The sequence below is a fragment of the Dendrobates tinctorius genome, unplaced genomic scaffold (genome assembly GCF_039654945.1).
Source record: "Dendrobates tinctorius isolate UK_male_01 unplaced genomic scaffold, ASM3965494v1 ptg000011l, whole genome shotgun sequence".
NCBI classification, from domain to species: domain Eukaryota; kingdom Metazoa; phylum Chordata; class Amphibia; order Anura; family Dendrobatidae; genus Dendrobates; species Dendrobates tinctorius.
The window spans coordinates 119,795,360-119,812,019 of NW_027361679.1; the positions used below are offsets into that span (position 1 = coordinate 119,795,360).

The 16,660-nt window shown below is 51.5% G+C and overlaps 23 pseudogenes; all 23 read left to right on the forward strand.

Moving 5' to 3' along the window:
* The first annotated feature begins 1,405 nt into the window (after window positions 1-1,405).
* On the forward strand, window positions 1,406-1,524 carry LOC141057861 (5S ribosomal RNA; annotated as a pseudogene).
* Window positions 1,525-1,797: 273 nt separating this feature from the next.
* On the forward strand, window positions 1,798-1,916 carry LOC141051758 (5S ribosomal RNA; annotated as a pseudogene).
* Window positions 1,917-2,769: 853 nt separating this feature from the next.
* LOC141058488 (5S ribosomal RNA) lies at window positions 2,770-2,888 on the forward strand (annotated as a pseudogene).
* Window positions 2,889-3,161: 273 nt separating this feature from the next.
* LOC141051764 (5S ribosomal RNA) lies at window positions 3,162-3,280 on the forward strand (annotated as a pseudogene).
* Window positions 3,281-3,357: 77 nt separating this feature from the next.
* Window positions 3,358-3,476, forward strand: LOC141054223 (5S ribosomal RNA; annotated as a pseudogene).
* Window positions 3,477-4,712: 1,236 nt separating this feature from the next.
* LOC141054229 (5S ribosomal RNA) lies at window positions 4,713-4,831 on the forward strand (annotated as a pseudogene).
* Window positions 4,832-5,291: 460 nt separating this feature from the next.
* On the forward strand, window positions 5,292-5,410 carry LOC141058066 (5S ribosomal RNA; annotated as a pseudogene).
* A 469-nt stretch (window positions 5,411-5,879) lies between these two features.
* On the forward strand, window positions 5,880-5,998 carry LOC141054233 (5S ribosomal RNA; annotated as a pseudogene).
* Window positions 5,999-6,852: 854 nt separating this feature from the next.
* LOC141056363 (5S ribosomal RNA) lies at window positions 6,853-6,971 on the forward strand (annotated as a pseudogene).
* A 657-nt stretch (window positions 6,972-7,628) lies between these two features.
* LOC141056369 (5S ribosomal RNA) lies at window positions 7,629-7,747 on the forward strand (annotated as a pseudogene).
* Window positions 7,748-8,020: 273 nt separating this feature from the next.
* Window positions 8,021-8,139, forward strand: LOC141051940 (5S ribosomal RNA; annotated as a pseudogene).
* A 273-nt stretch (window positions 8,140-8,412) lies between these two features.
* On the forward strand, window positions 8,413-8,531 carry LOC141051769 (5S ribosomal RNA; annotated as a pseudogene).
* A 77-nt stretch (window positions 8,532-8,608) lies between these two features.
* Window positions 8,609-8,727, forward strand: LOC141054240 (5S ribosomal RNA; annotated as a pseudogene).
* Window positions 8,728-9,572: 845 nt separating this feature from the next.
* LOC141054961 (5S ribosomal RNA) lies at window positions 9,573-9,691 on the forward strand (annotated as a pseudogene).
* Window positions 9,692-9,767: 76 nt separating this feature from the next.
* LOC141054244 (5S ribosomal RNA) lies at window positions 9,768-9,886 on the forward strand (annotated as a pseudogene).
* A 77-nt stretch (window positions 9,887-9,963) lies between these two features.
* LOC141054247 (5S ribosomal RNA) lies at window positions 9,964-10,082 on the forward strand (annotated as a pseudogene).
* A 1,041-nt stretch (window positions 10,083-11,123) lies between these two features.
* On the forward strand, window positions 11,124-11,242 carry LOC141057881 (5S ribosomal RNA; annotated as a pseudogene).
* Window positions 11,243-12,667: 1,425 nt separating this feature from the next.
* LOC141059188 (5S ribosomal RNA) lies at window positions 12,668-12,786 on the forward strand (annotated as a pseudogene).
* Window positions 12,787-14,219: 1,433 nt separating this feature from the next.
* On the forward strand, window positions 14,220-14,338 carry LOC141055018 (5S ribosomal RNA; annotated as a pseudogene).
* Window positions 14,339-14,414: 76 nt separating this feature from the next.
* On the forward strand, window positions 14,415-14,533 carry LOC141054253 (5S ribosomal RNA; annotated as a pseudogene).
* Window positions 14,534-14,610: 77 nt separating this feature from the next.
* LOC141054258 (5S ribosomal RNA) lies at window positions 14,611-14,729 on the forward strand (annotated as a pseudogene).
* A 461-nt stretch (window positions 14,730-15,190) lies between these two features.
* On the forward strand, window positions 15,191-15,309 carry LOC141058070 (5S ribosomal RNA; annotated as a pseudogene).
* A 469-nt stretch (window positions 15,310-15,778) lies between these two features.
* LOC141054262 (5S ribosomal RNA) lies at window positions 15,779-15,897 on the forward strand (annotated as a pseudogene).
* The last annotated feature ends 763 nt before the right edge of the window (window positions 15,898-16,660 follow it).

Sequence of the window (16,660 nt, forward strand, 5' to 3'; positions counted from 1 at the left end):
AGCTTGCCCTTCCGAGTTTATCCTTCTTGAAAAGAACGTCAGAGATGGCACGCGTCCGTCAACGGCCATTCTAAGCTGAATATGCATTCCCTCGTCACATCGCAGCCGCTAAGCAGCTTGAAGCCGGGCCAGTACCGGCATAGGAGACTGGCTGGGAATTCCTGGTCCTGTTGACATTTTGTACATTTTTTTTCCAAGCTTGCCCTTCCGAGTTTATCCTTCTTGAAAAGAACGTCAGAGATGGCACGCTTCCGTCAACGGCCATTCTAAGCTGAATATGCATGCCCTCGTCAGATCGCAGCAGCTTGAGGCCGGGCCAGTACCGGCATGGGAGACTGGCTGGGAATCCCTGGTCCTGTTGACATTTTGAATGTTTTTTTTCCAAGCTTGCCCTTCCGAGTTTATCCTTCTTGAAAAGAACGTCAGAGATGGCATGCTTCCGTCAACGGCCATTCTAAGCTGAATATGCATGCCCTCGTCAGATCGCAGCAGCTTGAGGCCGGGCCAGTACCGGCATGGGAGACTGGCTGGGAATCCCTGGTCCTGTTGACATTTTGTACGTTTTATTTCCAAGCTTGCCCTTCCGAGTTTATCCTTCTTGAAAAAAACGTCAGAGATGGCACGCTTCCGTCAACGGCCATTCTAAGCTGAATATGCATGCCCTCGTCAGATCGCAGCCGCTAAGCAGCTTGAGGCTGGGCCAGTACCGGCATGGGAGACTGGCTGGGTATCCCTGGTCCTGTTGACATTTTGTACGTTTTTTTTCCAAGCTTGCCCTTCCGAGTTTATCCTTCTTGAAAAAAACGTCAGAGATGGCACGCTTCCGTCAACGGCCATTCTAAGCTGAATATGCATGCCCTCGTCAGATCGCAGCTGCTAAGCAGCTTGAGGCCGGGCCAGTACCGGCATGGGAGACTGGCTGGGAATCCCTGGTCCTGTAGACATTTTGTACGTTTTTTTTCCAAGCTTGCCCTTCCGAGTTTATCCTTCTTGAAAAGAACGTCAGAGATGGCACGCTTCCGTCAACGGCCATTCTAAGCTGAATATGCATGCCCTCGTCATATCGCAGCAGCTTGAGGCCGGGCCAGTACCAGCATGGGAGACTGGCTGGGAATCCCTGGTCCTGTTGACATTTTGTACGTTTTATTTCCAAGCTTGCCCTTCCGAGTTTATCCTTCTTGAAAAGAACGTCAGAGATGGCACACTTCCGTCAATGGCCCTTCTAAGCTCAATATGCATGCCCTCATCAGATCGCAGCCGCTAAGCAGCCGGAGGCCGGGCCAGTACCGGCATGGGAGACTGGCTGGGAATCCCTGGTCCTGTTGACATTTTGTACGTTTTTTTTCCAAGCTTGTCCTTCCGAGTTTATCCTTCTTGAAAAAAACGTCAGAGATGGCACGCTTCTGTCAACGGCCATTCTAAGCTGAATATGCCTGCCCTCGTCAGATCGCAGCCACTAAGCAGCTTGAGGCCGGGCCAGTACCGGCATGGGAGACTGGCTGGGAATCCCTGGTCCTGTTGACATTTTGTACGTTTTTTTTCCAAGCTTGCCCTTCCGAGTTTATCCTTCTTGAAAAGAACGTCAGAGATGGCACGCGTCCGTCAACGGCCATTCTAAGCTGAATATGCATTCCCTCGTCACATCGCAGCCGCTAAGCAGCTTGAAGCCGGGCCAGTACCGGCATAGGAGACTGGCTGGGAATCCCTGGTCCTGTTGACATTTTGTACATTTTTTTTCCAAGCTTGCCCTTCCGAGTTTATCCTTCTTGAAAAGAACGTCAGAGATGGCACGCTTCCGTCAACGGCCATTCTAAGCTGAATATGCATGCCCTCGTCAGATCGCAGCCGCTAAGCAGCTTGAGGCCGGGCCAGTACCAGCATGGGAGACTGGCTGGGAATCCCTGGTCCTGTTGACATTTTGTACGTTTTATTTCCAAGCTTGCCCTTCCGAGTTTATCCTTCTTGAAAAGAACGTCAGAGATGGCAAGCTTCCGTCAACGGCCATTCTAAGCTGAATATGCCTTCCCTCGTCAGATCGCAGCCGCTAAGCAGCTTGAGGCCTGGCCAGTACCGGCATGGGAGACTGGCTGGGAATCCCTGGTCCTGTTGACTTTTTGTACGTTTTTTTTCCAAGCTTGCCCTTCCGAGTTTATCCTTCTTGAAAAAAACGTCAGAGATAGCACGCTTCCGTCAACGGCCATTCTAAGCTGAATATGCATGCCTTCGTCAGATCGCAGCTGCTAAGCAGCTTGAGGCCGGGCCAGTACCGGCATGGGAGACTGGCTGGAAATCCCTGGTCCTGTTGACATTTTGTACGTTTTTTTTCCAAGCTTGCCCTTCCGAGTTTATCCTTCTTGAAAAGAACGTCAGAGATGGCACTCTTCCGTCAACGGCCATTCTAAGCTGAATATGCATGCCCTCGTCAGATCGCAGCAGCTTGAGGCCGGGCCAGTACCAGCATGGGAGACTGGCTGGGAATCCCTGGTCCTGTTGACATTTTGTACGTTTTATTTCCAAGCTTGCCCTTCCGAGTTTATCCTTCTTGAAAAGAACGTCAGAGATGGCACTCTTCCGTCAATGGCCCTTCTAAGCTGAATATGCATGCCCTCATCAGATCGCAGCTGCTAAGCAGCCGGAGGCCGGGCCAGTACCGGCATGGGAGTCTGGCGGGGAATCCCTGGTCCTGTTGACATTTTGTACGTTTTTTTTCCAAGCTTGCCCTTCCGAGTTTATCCTTCTTGAAAAAAACGTCAGAGATGGCACGCTTCTGTCAATGGCCATTCTAAGCTGAATATGCCTGCCCTCGTCAGATCGCAGCCACTAAGCAGCTTGAGGCCGGGCCAGTACCGGCATGGGAGACTGGCTGGGAATCCCTGGTCCTGTTGACATTTTGTACGTTTTTTTTCCAAGCTTGCCCTTCCGAGTTTATCCTTCTTGAAAAGAACGTCAGAGATGGCACGCGTCCGTCAACGGCCATTCTAAGCTGAATATGCATTCCCTCGTCACATCGCAGCCGCTAAGCAGCTTGAGGCCGGGCCAGTACCGGCATAGGAGACTGGCTGGGAATCCCTGGTCCTGTTGACATTTTGTACATTTTTTTTCCAAGCTTGCCCTTCCGAGTTTATCCTTCTTGAAAAGAACGTCAGAGATGGCACGCTTCCGTCAACGGCCATTCTAAGCTGAATATGCATGCCCTCGTCAGATCGCAGCCGCTAAGCAGCTTGAGGCCGGGCCAGTACCAGCATGGGAGACTGGCTGGGAATCCCTGGTCCTGTTGACATTTTGTACGTTTTATTTCCAAGCTTGCCCTTCCGAGTTTATCCTTCTTGAAAAGAACGTCAGAGATGTCACGCTTCCGTCAACGGCCATTCTAAGCTGAATATGCATGCCCTCGTCAGATCGCAGCCGCTAAGCAGCTTGAGGCCGGGCCAGTACCGGCATGGGAGACTGGCTGGGAATCCCTGGTCCTGTTGACATTTTGTATGTTTTTTTTCCAAGCTTGCCCTTCCGAGTTTATCCTTCTTGAAAAGAACGTCAGAGATGGCACGCTTCCGTCAACGGCCATTCTAAGCTGAATATGCATTCCCTCGTCAGATCGCAGCAGCTTGAGGCCGGGCCAGTACCGGCATGGGAGAATGGCTGGGAATCCCTGGTCCTGTTGACATTTTGTACGTTTTATTTCCAAGCTTGCCCTTCCGAGTTTATCCTTCTTGAAAAGAACGTCAGAGATGGCACGCTTCCGTCAACGGCCATTCTAAGCTGAATATGCATGCCCTCGTCAGATCGCAGCCGCTAAGCAGCTTGAGGCTGGGCCAGTACTGGCATGGGAGACTGGCTGGGAATCCCTGGTCGTGTTGACATTTTGTACGTTTTTTTTCCAAGCTTGCCCTTCCGAGTTTATCCTTCTTGAAAAGAACGTCAGAGATGGCACACTTCCGTCAATGGCCATTCTAAGCTGAATATGCATGCCCTTGTCAGATCGCAGCAGCTTGAGGCCGGGCCAGTACCGGCATGGGAGACTGGCTGGGAATCCCTGGTCCTGTTGACATTTTGTACGTTTTATTTCCAAGCTTGCCCTTCCGAGTTTATCCTTCTTGAAAAGAACGTCAGAGATTGCACACTTCCGTCAATGGCCATTCTAAGCTAAATATGCATGCCCTCGTCAGATCGCAGCTGCTAAGCAGCCTGAGGCCAGGCCAGTACCGGCATGGGAGACTGGCTGGGAATCCCTGGTCCTGTTGACATTTTGTACGTTTTTTTTCCAAGCTTGCCCTTCCGAGTTTATCCTTCTTGAAAAAAACGTCAGAGATGGCACGCTTCCGTCAACGGCCATTCTAAGCTGAATATGCCTTCCCTCGTCAGATCGCAGCCGCTAAGCAGCTTGAGGCCGGGCCAGTACTGGCATGGGAGACTGGCTGGGAATCCCTGGTCCTGTTGACATTTTGTACGTTTTTTTCCAAGCTTGCCCTTCCGAGTTTATTCTTCTTGAAAAAAACGTCAGAGATGGCACGCTTCCAACAACGGCCATTCTAAGCTGAATATGCATTTCCTCGTCAGATCGCAGCCGCTAAGCAGCTTGAGGCCGGGCCAGTACCGGCATGGGAGACTGGCTAGGAATCCCTGGTCCTGTTGACATTTTGTACGTTTTATTTCCAAGCTTGCCCTTCCGAGTTTATCCTTCTTGAAAAGAACGTCAGAGATGGCACGCTTTCGTCAACGGCCATTCTAAGCTGAATATGCATGCCCTCGTCAGATCGCAGCCGCTAAGCAGCTTGAGGCCGGGCCAGTACCGGCATGGGAGACTGGCTGGGAATCCCTGGTCCTGTTGACATTTTGAATGTTTTTTTTCCAAGCTTGCCCTTCCGAGTTTATCCTTCTTGAAAAGAACGTCAGAGATGGCACGCTTCCGTCAACGGCCATTCTAAGCTGAATATGCATGCCCTCGTCAGATCGCAGCAGCTTGAGGCCGGGCCAGTACCGGCATGGGAGACTGGCTGGGAATCCCTGGTCCTGTTGACATTTTGTACGTTTTATTTCCAAGCTTGCCCTTCCGAGTTTATCCTTCTTGAAAAGAACGTCAGAGATGGCACACTTCCGTCAATGGCCATTCTAAGCTGAATATGCATGCCCTCATCAGATCGCAGCCGCTAAGCAGCCTGAGGCCGGGCCAGTACCGGCATGGGAGACTGGCTGGGAATCCCTGGTCCTGTTGACATTTTGTACGTTTTTTTTCCAAGCTTGCCCTTCCGAGTTTATCCTTCTTGAAAAAAAGTCAGAGATGGCACGCTTCCGTCAACGGCCATTCTAAGCTGAATATGCCTGCCCTCGTCAGATCGCAGCCGCTAAGCAGCTTGAGGCCGGGCCAGTACCGGCATGGGAGACTGGCTGGGAATCCCTGGTCCTGTTGACATTTTGTACGTTTTTTTTCCAAGCTTGCCCTTCCGAGTTTATCCTTCTTGAAAAGAACGTCAGAGATGGAACGCGTCCGTCAACGGCCATTCTAAGCTGAATATGCATACCCTCGTCACATCGCAGCCGCTAAGCAGCTTGAGGCTGGGCCAGTACCGGCATGGGAGACTGGCTGGGAATCCCTGGTCCTGTTGACATTTTGTACGTTTTATTTCCAAGCTTGCCCTTCCGAGTTTATCCTTCTTGAAAAGAATGTCAGAGATGGCACGCTTCCGTCAACGGCCATTCTAAGCTGAATATGCATCCCCTCGTCAGATCGCAGCCGCTAAGCAGCTTGAGGCCGGGCCAGTACCGGCATGGGAGACTGGCTGGGAATCCCTGGTCCTGTTGACATTTTATACGTTTTATTTCCAAGCTTGCCCTTCCGAGTATATCCTTCTTGAAAAGAACGTCAGAGATGGCACGCTTCTGTCAACGGCCATTCTAAGCTGAATATGCATGCCCTCGTCAGATCGCAGCCGCTAAGCAGCTTGAGGCCGGGCCAGTACCGGCATGGGAGACTGGCTGGGAATCCCTGGTCCTGTTGACATTTTGTACGTTTTATTTCCAAGCTTGCCCTTCCGAGTTTATCCTTCTTGAAAAGAACGTCAGAGATGGCACGCTTCCGTCAACGGCCATTCTAAGCTGAATATGCATGCCCTCGTCAGATCGCAGCAGCTTGAGGCCGGGCCAGTACCGGCATGGGAGACTGGCTGGGAATCCCTGGTCCTGTTGACATTTTGTACGTTTTTTTTTCCAAGCTTGCCCTTCCGAGTTTATCCTTCTTGAAAAGAACGTCAGAGATGGCACGCTTCCGTCAACGGCCATTCTAAACTGAATATGCATGCCCTCGTCACATCGCAGCCGCTAAGCAGCTTGAGGCCGGGCCAGTACCGGCATGGGAGACTGGCTGGGAATCCCTGGTCCTGTTGACATTTTGTACGTTTTATTTCCAAGCTTGCCCTTCCGAGTTTATCCTTCTTGAAAAAAACGTCAGAGATGGCACGCTTCCGTCAACGGCCATTCTAAGCTGAATATGCATTCCCTCGTCAGATCGCAGCCTCTAAGCAGCTTGAGGCCGGGCCAGTACCGGCATGGGAGACTGGCTGGGAATCCCTGGTCCTGTTGACATTCTGTATGTTTTTTTTCCAAGCTTGCCCTTCCGAGTTTATCCTTCTTGAAAAAAACGTCAGAGATGGCACGCTTCTGTCAACGGCCTTTCTAAGCTGAATATGCATGACCTCGTCAGATCGCAGCTGCTAAGCAGCTTGAGGCCGGGCCAGTACCGGCATGGGAGACTGGCTGGGAATCCCTGGTCCTGTTGACATTTTGTACGTTTTATTTCCAAGCTTGCCCTTCCGAGTTTATCCTTCTTGAAAAGAACGTCAGAGATGGCACGCTTCCGTCAACGGCCATTCTAAGCTGAATATGCATGCCCTCGTCAGATCGCAGCTGCTAAGCAGCTTGAGGCCGGGCCAGTACCGGCATGGGAGACTGGCTGGGAATCCCTGGTCCTGTTGACATTTTGTACGTTTTATTTCCAAGCTTGCCCTTCCGAGTTTATCCTTCTTGAAAAGAACGTCAGAGATGGCACGCTTCCGTCAACGGCCATTCTAAGCTGAATATGCATGCCCTCGTCAGATCGCAGCCGCTAAGCAGCTTGAGGCTGGGCCAGTACTGGCATGGGAGACTGGCTGGGAATCCCTGGTCGTGTTGACATTTTGAACGTTTTTTTTCCAAGCTTGCCCTTCCGAGTTTATCCTTCTGGAAAAGAACGTCAGAGATGGCACACTTCCGTCAATGGCCATTCTAAGCTGAATATGCATGCCCTTGTCAGATCGCAGCAGCTTGAGGCCGGGCCAGTACCGGCATGGGAGACTGGCTGGGAATCCCTGGTCCTGTTGACATTTTGTACGTTTTATTTCCAAGCTTGCCCTTCCGAGTTTATCCTTCTTGAAAAGAACGTCAGAGATTGCACACTTCCGTCAATGGCCATTCTAAGCTAAATATGCATGCCCTCGTCAGATCGCAGCTGCTAAGCAGCCTGAGGGCGGGCCAGTACCGGCATGGGAGACTGGCTGGGAATCCCTGGTCCTGTTAACATTTTGTACGTTTTATTTCCAAGCTTGCCCTTCCGAGTTTATCCTTCTTGAAAAAAACGTCAGAGATGGCACGCTTCTGTCAACGGCCATTCTAAGCTGAATATGCATGCCCTCGTCAGATCGCAGCTGCTAAGCAGCTTGAGGCCGGGCCAGTACCGGCATGGGAGACTGGCTGGGAATCCCTGGTCCTGTTGACATTTTGTACGTTTTATTTCCAAGCTTGCCCTTCCGAGTTTATCCTTCTTGAAAAGAACGTCAGAGATGGCACACTTCCGTCAATGGCCCTTCTAAGCTGAATATGCATGCCCTCATCAGATCGCAGCTGCTAAGCAGCCGGAGGCCGGGCCAGTACCGGCATGGGAGACTGGCTGGGAATCCCTGGTCCTGTTGACATTTTGTACGTTTTTTTTCCAAGCTTGCCCTTCCGAGTTTATCCTTCTTGAAAAAAACGTCAGAGATGGCACGCTTCTGTCAACGGCCATTCTAAGCTGAATATGCCTGCCCTCGTCAGATCGCAGCCACTAAGCAGCTTGAGGCCGGGCCAGTACCGGAATGGGAGACTGGCTGGGAATCCCTGGTCCTGTTGACATTTTGTACGTTTTTTTTCCAAGCTTGCCCTTCCGAGTTTATCCTTCTTGAAAAGAACGTCAGAGATGGCACGCGTCCGTCAACGGCCATTCTAAGCTGAATATGCATTCCCTCGTCACATCGCAGCCGCTAAGCAGCTTGAGGCCGGGCCAGTACCGGCATAGGAGACTGGCTGGGAATCCCTGGTCCTGTTGACATTTTGTACATTTTTTTTCCAAGCTTGCCCTTCCGAGTTTATCCTTCTTGAAAAGAACGTCAGAGATGGCACGCTTCCGTCAACGGCCATTCTAAGCTGAATATGCATGCCCTCGTCAGATCGCAGCCGCTAAGCAGCTTGAGGCCGGGCCAGTACCAGCATGGGAGACTGGCTGGGAATCCCTGGTCCTGTTGACATTTTGTACGTTTTATTTCCAAGCTTGCCCTTCCGAGTTTATCCTTCTTGAAAAGAACGTCAGAGATGGCACGCTTCCGTCAACGGCCATTCTAAGCTGAATATGCATGCCCTCGTCAGATCGCAGCCGCTAAGCAGCTTGAGGCCGGGCCAGTACCGGCATGGGAGACTGGCTGGGAATCCCTGGTCCTGTTGACATTTTGTATGTTTTTTTTCCAAGCTTGCCCTTCCGAGTTTATCCTTCTTGAAAAGAACGTCAGAGATGGCACGCTTCCGTCAACGGCCATTCTAAGCTGAATATGCATGCCCTCGTCACATTGCAGCAGCTTGAGGCCGGGCCAGTACCGGCATGGGAGACTGGCTGGGAATCCCTGGTCCTGTTGACATTTTGTACGTTTTATTTCCAAGCTTGCCCTTCCGAGTTTATCCTTCTTGAAAAGAACGTCAGAGATAGCACGCTTCCGTCAACGGCCATTCTAAGCTGAATATGCATGCCCTCGTCAGATCGCAGCTGCTAAGCAGCTTGAGGCTGGGCCAGTACTGGCATGGGAGACTGGCTGGGAATCCCTGGTCGTGTTGACATTTTGTACGTTTTTTTTCCAAGCTTGCCCTTCCGAGTTTATCCTTCTTGAAAAGAATGTCAGAGATGGCACACTTCCGTCAATGGCCATTCTAAGCTGAATATGCATGCCCTTGTCAGATCGCAGCAGCTTGAGGCCGGGCCAGTACCGGCATGGGAGACTGGCTGGGAATCCCTGGTCCTGTTGACATTTTGTACGTTTTATTTCCAAGCTTGCCCTTCCGAGTTTATCCTTCTTGAAAAGAACGTCAGAGATTGCACACTTCCGTCAATGGCCATTCTAAGCTAAATATGCATGCCCTCGTCAGATCGCAGCTGCTAAGCAGCCTGAGGCCGGGACAGTACCGGCATGGAAGACTGGCTGGGAATCCCTGGTCCTGTTGACATTTTGTACGTTTTTTTTCCAAGCTTGCCCTTCCGAGTTTATCCTTCTTGAAAAAAACGTCAGAGATGGCACGCTTCCGTCAACGGCCATTCTAAGCTGAATATGCCTGCCCTCGTCAGATCGCAGCCGCTAAGCAGCTTGAGGCCGGGCCAGTACTGGCATGGGAGACTGGCTGGGAATCCCTGGTCCTGTTGACATTTTGTACGTTTTTTTCCAAGCTTGCCCTTCCGAGTTTATTCTTCTTGAAAAAAACGTCAGAGATGGCACGCTTCCGTCAACGGCCATTCTAAGCTGAATATGCATGCCCTCGTCAGATCGCAGCCGCTAAGCAGCTTGAGGCCGGGCCAGTACCGGCATGGGAGACTGGCTGGGAATCCCTGGTCCTGTTGACATTTTGTACGTTTTATTTCCAAGCTTGCCCTTCCGAGTTTATCCTTCTTGAAAAGAACGTCAGAGATGGCACGCTTCCGTCAACGGCCATTCTAAGCTGAATATGCATGCCCTCGTCAGATCGCAGCCGCTAAGCAGCTTGAGGCCGGGCCAGTACCGGCATGGGAGACTGGCTGGGAATCCCTGGTCCTGTTGACATTTTGAATGTTTTTTTTCCAAGCTTGCCCTTCCGAGTTTATCCTTCTTGAAAAGAACGTCAGAGATGGCACGCTTCCGTCAACGGCCATTCTAAGCTGAATATGCATGCCCTCGTCAGATCGCAGCAGCTTGAGGCCGGGCCAGTACCGGCATGGGAGACTGGCTGGGAATCCCTGGTCCTGTTGACATTTTGTACGTTTTATTTCCAAGCTTGCCCTTCCGAGTTTATACTTCTTGAAAAAAACGTCAGAGATGGCACGCTTCCGTCAACTGCCATTCTAAGCTGAATATGCATGCCCTCGTCAGATCGCAGCCGCTAAGCAGCTTGAGGCTGGGCCAGTACCGGCATGGGAGACTGGCTGGGAATCCCTGGTCCTGTTGACATTTTGTACGTTTTTTTTCCAAGCTTGCCCTTCCGAGTTTATCCTTCTTGAAAAAAACGTCAGAGATGGCACGCTTCCGACAACGGCCATTCTAAGCTGAATATGTATGCCCTCGTCAGATCGCAGCTGCTAAGCAGCTTGAGGCCGGGCCAGTACCGGCATGGGAGACTGGCTGGGAATCCCTGGTCCTGTTGACATTTTGTACGTTTTTTTTCCAAGCTTGCCCTTCCGAGTTTATCCTTCTTGAAAAGAACGTCAGAGATGGCACGCTTCCGTCAACGGCCATTCTAAGCTGAATATGCATGCCCTCGTCAGATCGCAGCAGCTTGAGGCCGGGCCAGTACCAGCATGGGAGACTGGCTGGGAATCCCTGGTCCTGTTGACATTTTGTACGTTTTATTTCCAAGCTTGCCCTTCCGAGTTTATCCTTCTTGAAAAGAACGTCAGAGATGGCACACTTCCGTCAATGGCCCTTCTAAGCTGAATATGCATGCCCTCATCAGATCGCAGCCGCTAAGCAGCCGGAGGCCGGGCCAGTACCGGCATGGGAGACTGGCTGGGAATCCCTGGTCCTGTTGACATTTTGTACGTTTTTTTTCCAAGCTTGCCCTTCCGAGTTTATCCTTCTTGAAAAAAACGTCAGAGATGGCACGCTTCTGTCAACGGCCATTCTAAGCTGAATATGCCTGCCCTCGTCAGATCGCAGCCACTAAGCAGCTTGAGGCCGGGCCAGTACCGGCATGGGAGACTGGCTGGGAATCCCTGGTCCTGTTGACATTTTGTACGTTTTTTTTCCAAGCTTGCCCTTCCGAGTTTATCCTTCTTGAAGAGAACGTCAGAGATGGCACGCGTCCGTCAACGGCCATTCTAAGCTGAATATGCATTCCCTCGTCACATCGCAGCCGCTAAGCAGCTTGAAGCCGGGCCAGTACCGGCATAGGAGACTGGCTGGGAATCCCTGGTCCTGTTGACATTTTGTACATTTTTTTTCCAAGCTTGCCCTTCCGAGTTTATCCTTCTTGAAAAGAACGTCAGAGATGGCACGCTTCCGTCAACGGCCATTCTAAGCTGAATATGCATGCCCTCGTCAGATCGCAGCAGCTTGAGGCCGGGCCAGTACCGGCATGGGAGACTGGCTGGGAATCCCTGGTCCTGTTGACATTTTGAATGTTTTTTTTCCAAGCTTGCCCTTCCGAGTTTATCCTTCTTGAAAAGAACGTCAGAGATGGCACGCTTCCGTCAACGGCCATTCTAAGCTGAATATGCATGCCCTCGTCAGATCGCAGCAGCTTGAGGCCGGGCCAGTACCGGCATGGGAGACTGGCTGGGAATCCCTGGTCCTGTTGACATTTTGTACGTTTTATTTCCAAGCTTGCCCTTCCGAGTTTATCCTTCTTGAAAAAAACGTCAGAGATGGCACGCTTCCGTCAACGGCCATTCTAAGCTGAATATGCATGCCCTCGTCAGATCGCAGCCGCTAAGCAGCTTGAGGCTGGGCCAGTACCGGCATGGGAGACTGGCTGGGAATCCCTGGTCCTGTTGACATTTTGTACGTTTTTTTTCCAAGCTTGCCCTTCCGAGTTTATCCTTCTTGAAAAAAACGTCAGAGATGGCACGCTTCCGTCAACGGCCATTCTAAGCTGAATATGCATGCCCTCGTCAGATCGCAGCTGCTAAGCAGCTTGAGGCTGGGCCAGTACCGGCATGGGAGACTGGCTGGGAATCCCTGGTCCTGTTGACATTTTGTACGTTTTTTTTCCAAGCTTGCCCTTCCGAGTTTATCCTTCTTGAAAAGAACGTCAGAGATGGCACGCTTCCGTCAACGGCCATTCTAAGCTGAATATGCATGCCCTCGTCAGATCGCAGCAGCTTGAGGCCGGGCCAGTACCAGCATGGGAGACTGGCTGGGAATCCCTGGTCCTGTTGACATTTTGTACATTTTATTTCCAAGCTTGCCCTTCCGAGTTTATCCTTCTTGAAAAGAACGTCAGAGATGGCACACTTCCGTCAATGGCCCTTCTAAGCTGAATATGCATGCCCTCATCAGATCGCAGCCGCTAAGCAGCCGGAGGCCGGGCCAGTACCGGCATGGGAGACTGGCTGGGAATCCCTGGTCCTGTTGACATTTTGTACGTTTTTTTTCCAAGCTTGCCCTTCCGAGTTTATCCTTCTTGAAAAAAACGTCAGAGATGGCACGCTTCTGTCAACGGCCATTCTAAGCTGAATATGCCTGCCCTCGTCAGATCGCAGCCACTAAGCAGCTTGAGGCCGGGTCAGTGCCGGCATGGGAGACTGGCTGGGAATCCCTGGTCCTGTTGACATTTTGTACGTTTTTTTTCCAAGCTTGCCCTTCCGAGTTTATCCTTCTTGAAAAGAACGTCAGAGATGGCACGCGTCCGTCAACGGCCATTCTAAGCTGAATATGCATTCCCTCGTCACATCGCAGCCGCTAAGCAGCTTGAAGCCGGGCCAGTACCGGCATAGGAGACTGGCTGGGAATCCCTGGTCCTGTTGACATTTTGTACATTTTTTTTCCAAGCTTGCCCTTCCGAGTTTATCCTTCTTGAAAAGAACGTCAGAGATGGCACGCTTCCGTCAATGGCCATTCTAAGCTGAATATGCATGCCCTCGTCAGATCGCAGCCGCTAAGCAGCTTGAGGCCGGGCCAGTACCAGCATGGGAGACTGGCTGGGAATCCCTGGTCCTGTTGACATTTTGTACGTTTTATTTCCAAGCTTGCCCTTCCGAGTTTAACCTTCTTGAAAAGAACGTCAGAGATGGCACGCTTCCGTCAACGGCCATTCAAAGCTGAATATGCATGCCCTCGTCAGATCGCAGCCGCTAAGCAGCTTGAGGCCGGGCCAGTACCGGCATGGGAGACTGGCTGGGAATCCCTGGTCCTGTTGACATTTTGTACGTTTTTTTTCCAAGCTTGCCCTTCCGAGTTTATCCTTCTTGAAAAAAACGTCAGAGATGGCACGCTTCCGTCAACGGCCATTCTAAGCTGAATATGCATGCCCTCGTCAGATCGCAGCAGCTTGAGGCCGGGCCAGTACCGGCATGGGAGACTGGCTGGCAATCCCTGGTCCTGTTGACATTTTGTACGTTTTATTTCCAAGCTTGCCCTTCCGAGTTTATCCTTCTTGAAAAGAACGTCAGAGATGGCACGCTTCCGTCAACGGCCATTCTAAGCTGAATATGCATGCCCTCGTCAGATCGCAGCCGCTAAGCAGCTTGAGGCTGGGCCAGTACTGGCATGGGAGACTGGCTGGGAATCCCTGGTCGTGTTGACATTTTGTACATTTTTTTTCCAAGCTTGCCCTTCCGAGTTTATCCTTCTTGAAAAGAACGTCAGAGATGGCACACTTCCGTCAATGGCCATTCTAAGCTGAATATGCATGCCCTTGTCAGATCGCAGCAGCTTGAGGCCGGGCCAGTACCGGCATGGGAGACTGGCTGGGAATCCCTGGTCCTGTTGACATTTTGTACGTTTTATTTCCAAGCTTGCCCTTCCGAGTTTATCCTTCTTGAAAAGAACGTCAGAGATTGCACACTTCCGTCAATGGCCATTCTAAGCTAAATATGCATGCCCTCGTCAGATCGCAGCTGCTAAGCAGCCTGAGGCCGGGCCAGTACCGGCATGGGAGACTGGCTGGGAATCCCTGGTCCTGTTGACATTTTGTACGTTTTTTTTCCAAGCTTGCCCTTCCGAGTTTATCCTTCTTGAAAAAAACGTCAGAGATGGCACGCTTCCGTCAACGGCCATTCTAAGCTGAATATGCCTGCCCTCGTCAGATCGCAGCCGCTAAGCAGCTTGAGGCCGGGCCAGTACTGGCATGGGAGACTGGCTGGGAATCCCTGGTCCTGTTGACATTTTGTACGTTTTTTTCCAAGCTTGCCCTTCCGAGTTTATTCTTCTTGAAAAAAACGTCAGAGATGGCACGCTTCCGTCAACGGCCATTCTAAGCTGAATATGCATGCCCTCGTCAGATCGCAGCCGCTAAGCAGCTTGAGGCCGGGCCAGTACCGGCATGGGAGACTGGCTGGGAATCCCTGGTCCTGTTGACATTTTGTACGTTTTATTTCCAAGCTTGCCCTTCCGAGTTTATCCTTCTTGAAAAGAACGTCAGAGATGGCACGCTTCCGTCAACGGCCATTCTAAGCTGAATATGCATGCCCTCGTCAGATCGCAGCCGCTAAGCAGCTTGAGGCCGGGCCAGTACCGGCATGGGAGACTGGCTGGGAATCCCTGGTCCTGTTGACATTTTGAATGTTTTTTTTCCAAGCTTGCCCTTCCGAGTTTATCCTTCTTGAAAAGAACGTCAGAGATGGCACGCTTCCGTCAACGGCCATTCTAAGCTGAATATGCATGCCCTCGTCAGATCGCAGCAGCTTGAGGCCGGGCCAGTACCGGCATGGGAGACTGGCTGGGAATCCCTGGTCCTGTTGACATTTTGTACGTTTTATTTCCAAGCTTGCCCTTCCGAGTTTATCCTTCTTGAAAAGAACGTCAGAGATGGCACACTTCCGTCAATGGCCATTCTAAGCTGAATATGCATGCCCTCATCAGATCGCAGCCGCTAAGCAGCCTGAGGCCGGGCCAGTACCGGCATGGGAGACTGGCTGGGAATCCCTGGTCCTGTTGACATTTTGTACGTTTTTTTTCCAAGCTTGCCCTTCCGAGTTTATCCTTCTTGAAAAAAACGTCAGAGATGGCACGCTTCCGTCAACGGCCATTCTAAGCTGAATATGCCTGCCCTCGTCAGATCGCAGCCGCTAAGCAGCTTGAGGCCGGGCCAGTACCGGCATGGGAGACTGGCTGGGAATCCCTGGTCCTGTTGACATTTTGTACGTTTTTTTTCCAAGCTTGCCCTTCCGAGTTTATCCTTCTTGAAAAGAACGTCAGAGATGGCACGCGTCCGTCAACGGCCATTCTAAGCTGAATATGCATACCCTCGTCACATCGCAGCCGCTAAGCTGCTTGAGGCTGGGCCAGTACCGGCATGGGAGACTGGCTGGGAATCCCTGGTCCTGTTGACATTTTGTACGTTTTATTTCCAAGCTTGCCCTTCCGAGTTTATCCTTCTTGAAAAGAACGTCAGAGATGGCACGCTTCCGTCAACGGCCATTCTAAGCTGAATATGCATCCCCTCGTCAGATCGCAGCCGCTAAGCAGCTTGAGGCCGGGCCAGTACCGGCATGGGAGACTGGCTGGGAATCCCTGGTCCTGTTGACATTTTGTACGTTTTATTTCCAAGCTTGCCCTTCCGAGTTTATCCTTCTTGAAAAGAACGTCAGAGATGGCACGCTTCTGTCAACGGCCATTCTAAGCTGAATATGCATGCCCTCGTCAGATCGCAGCCGCTAAGCAGCTTGAGGCCGGGCCAGTACCGGCATGGGAGACTGGCTGGGAATCCCTGGTCCTGTTGACATTTTGTACGTTTTATTTCCAAGCTTGCCCTTCCGAGTTTATCCTTCTTGAAAAGAACGTCAGAGATGGCACGCTTCCGTCAACGGCCATTCTAAGCTGAATATGCATGCCCTCGTCAGATCGCAGCAGCTTGAGGCCGGGCCAGTACCGGCATGGGAGACTGGCTGGGAATCCCTGGTCCTGTTGACATTTTGTACGTTTTTTTTTCCAAGCTTGCCCTTCCGAGTTTATCCTTCTTGAAAAGAACGTCAGAGATGGCACGCTTCCGTCAACGGCCATTCTAAACTGAATATGCATGCCCTCGTCACATCGCAGCCGCTAAGCAGCTTGAGGCCGGGCCAGTACCGGCATGGGAGACTGGCTGGGAATCCCTGGTCCTGTTGACATTTTGTACGTTTTATTTCCAAGCTTGCCCTTCCGAGTTTATCCTTCTTGAAAAAAACGTCAGAGATGGCACGCTTCCGTCAACGGCCATTCTAAGCTGAATATGCATTCCCTCGTCAGATCGCAGCCTCTAAGCAGCTTGAGGCCGGGCCAGTACCGGCATGGGAGACTGGCTGGGAATCCCTGGTCCTGTTGACATTCTGTATGTTTTTTTTCCAAGCTTGCCCTTCCGAGTTTATCCTTCTTGAAAAAAACGTCAGAGATGGCACGCTTCCATCATCGGCCATTCTAAGCTGAATATGCATTCCCTCGTCACATCGCAGCCGCTAAGCAGCTTGAGGCCGGGCCAGTACCGGCATGGGAGACTGGCTGGGAATCCC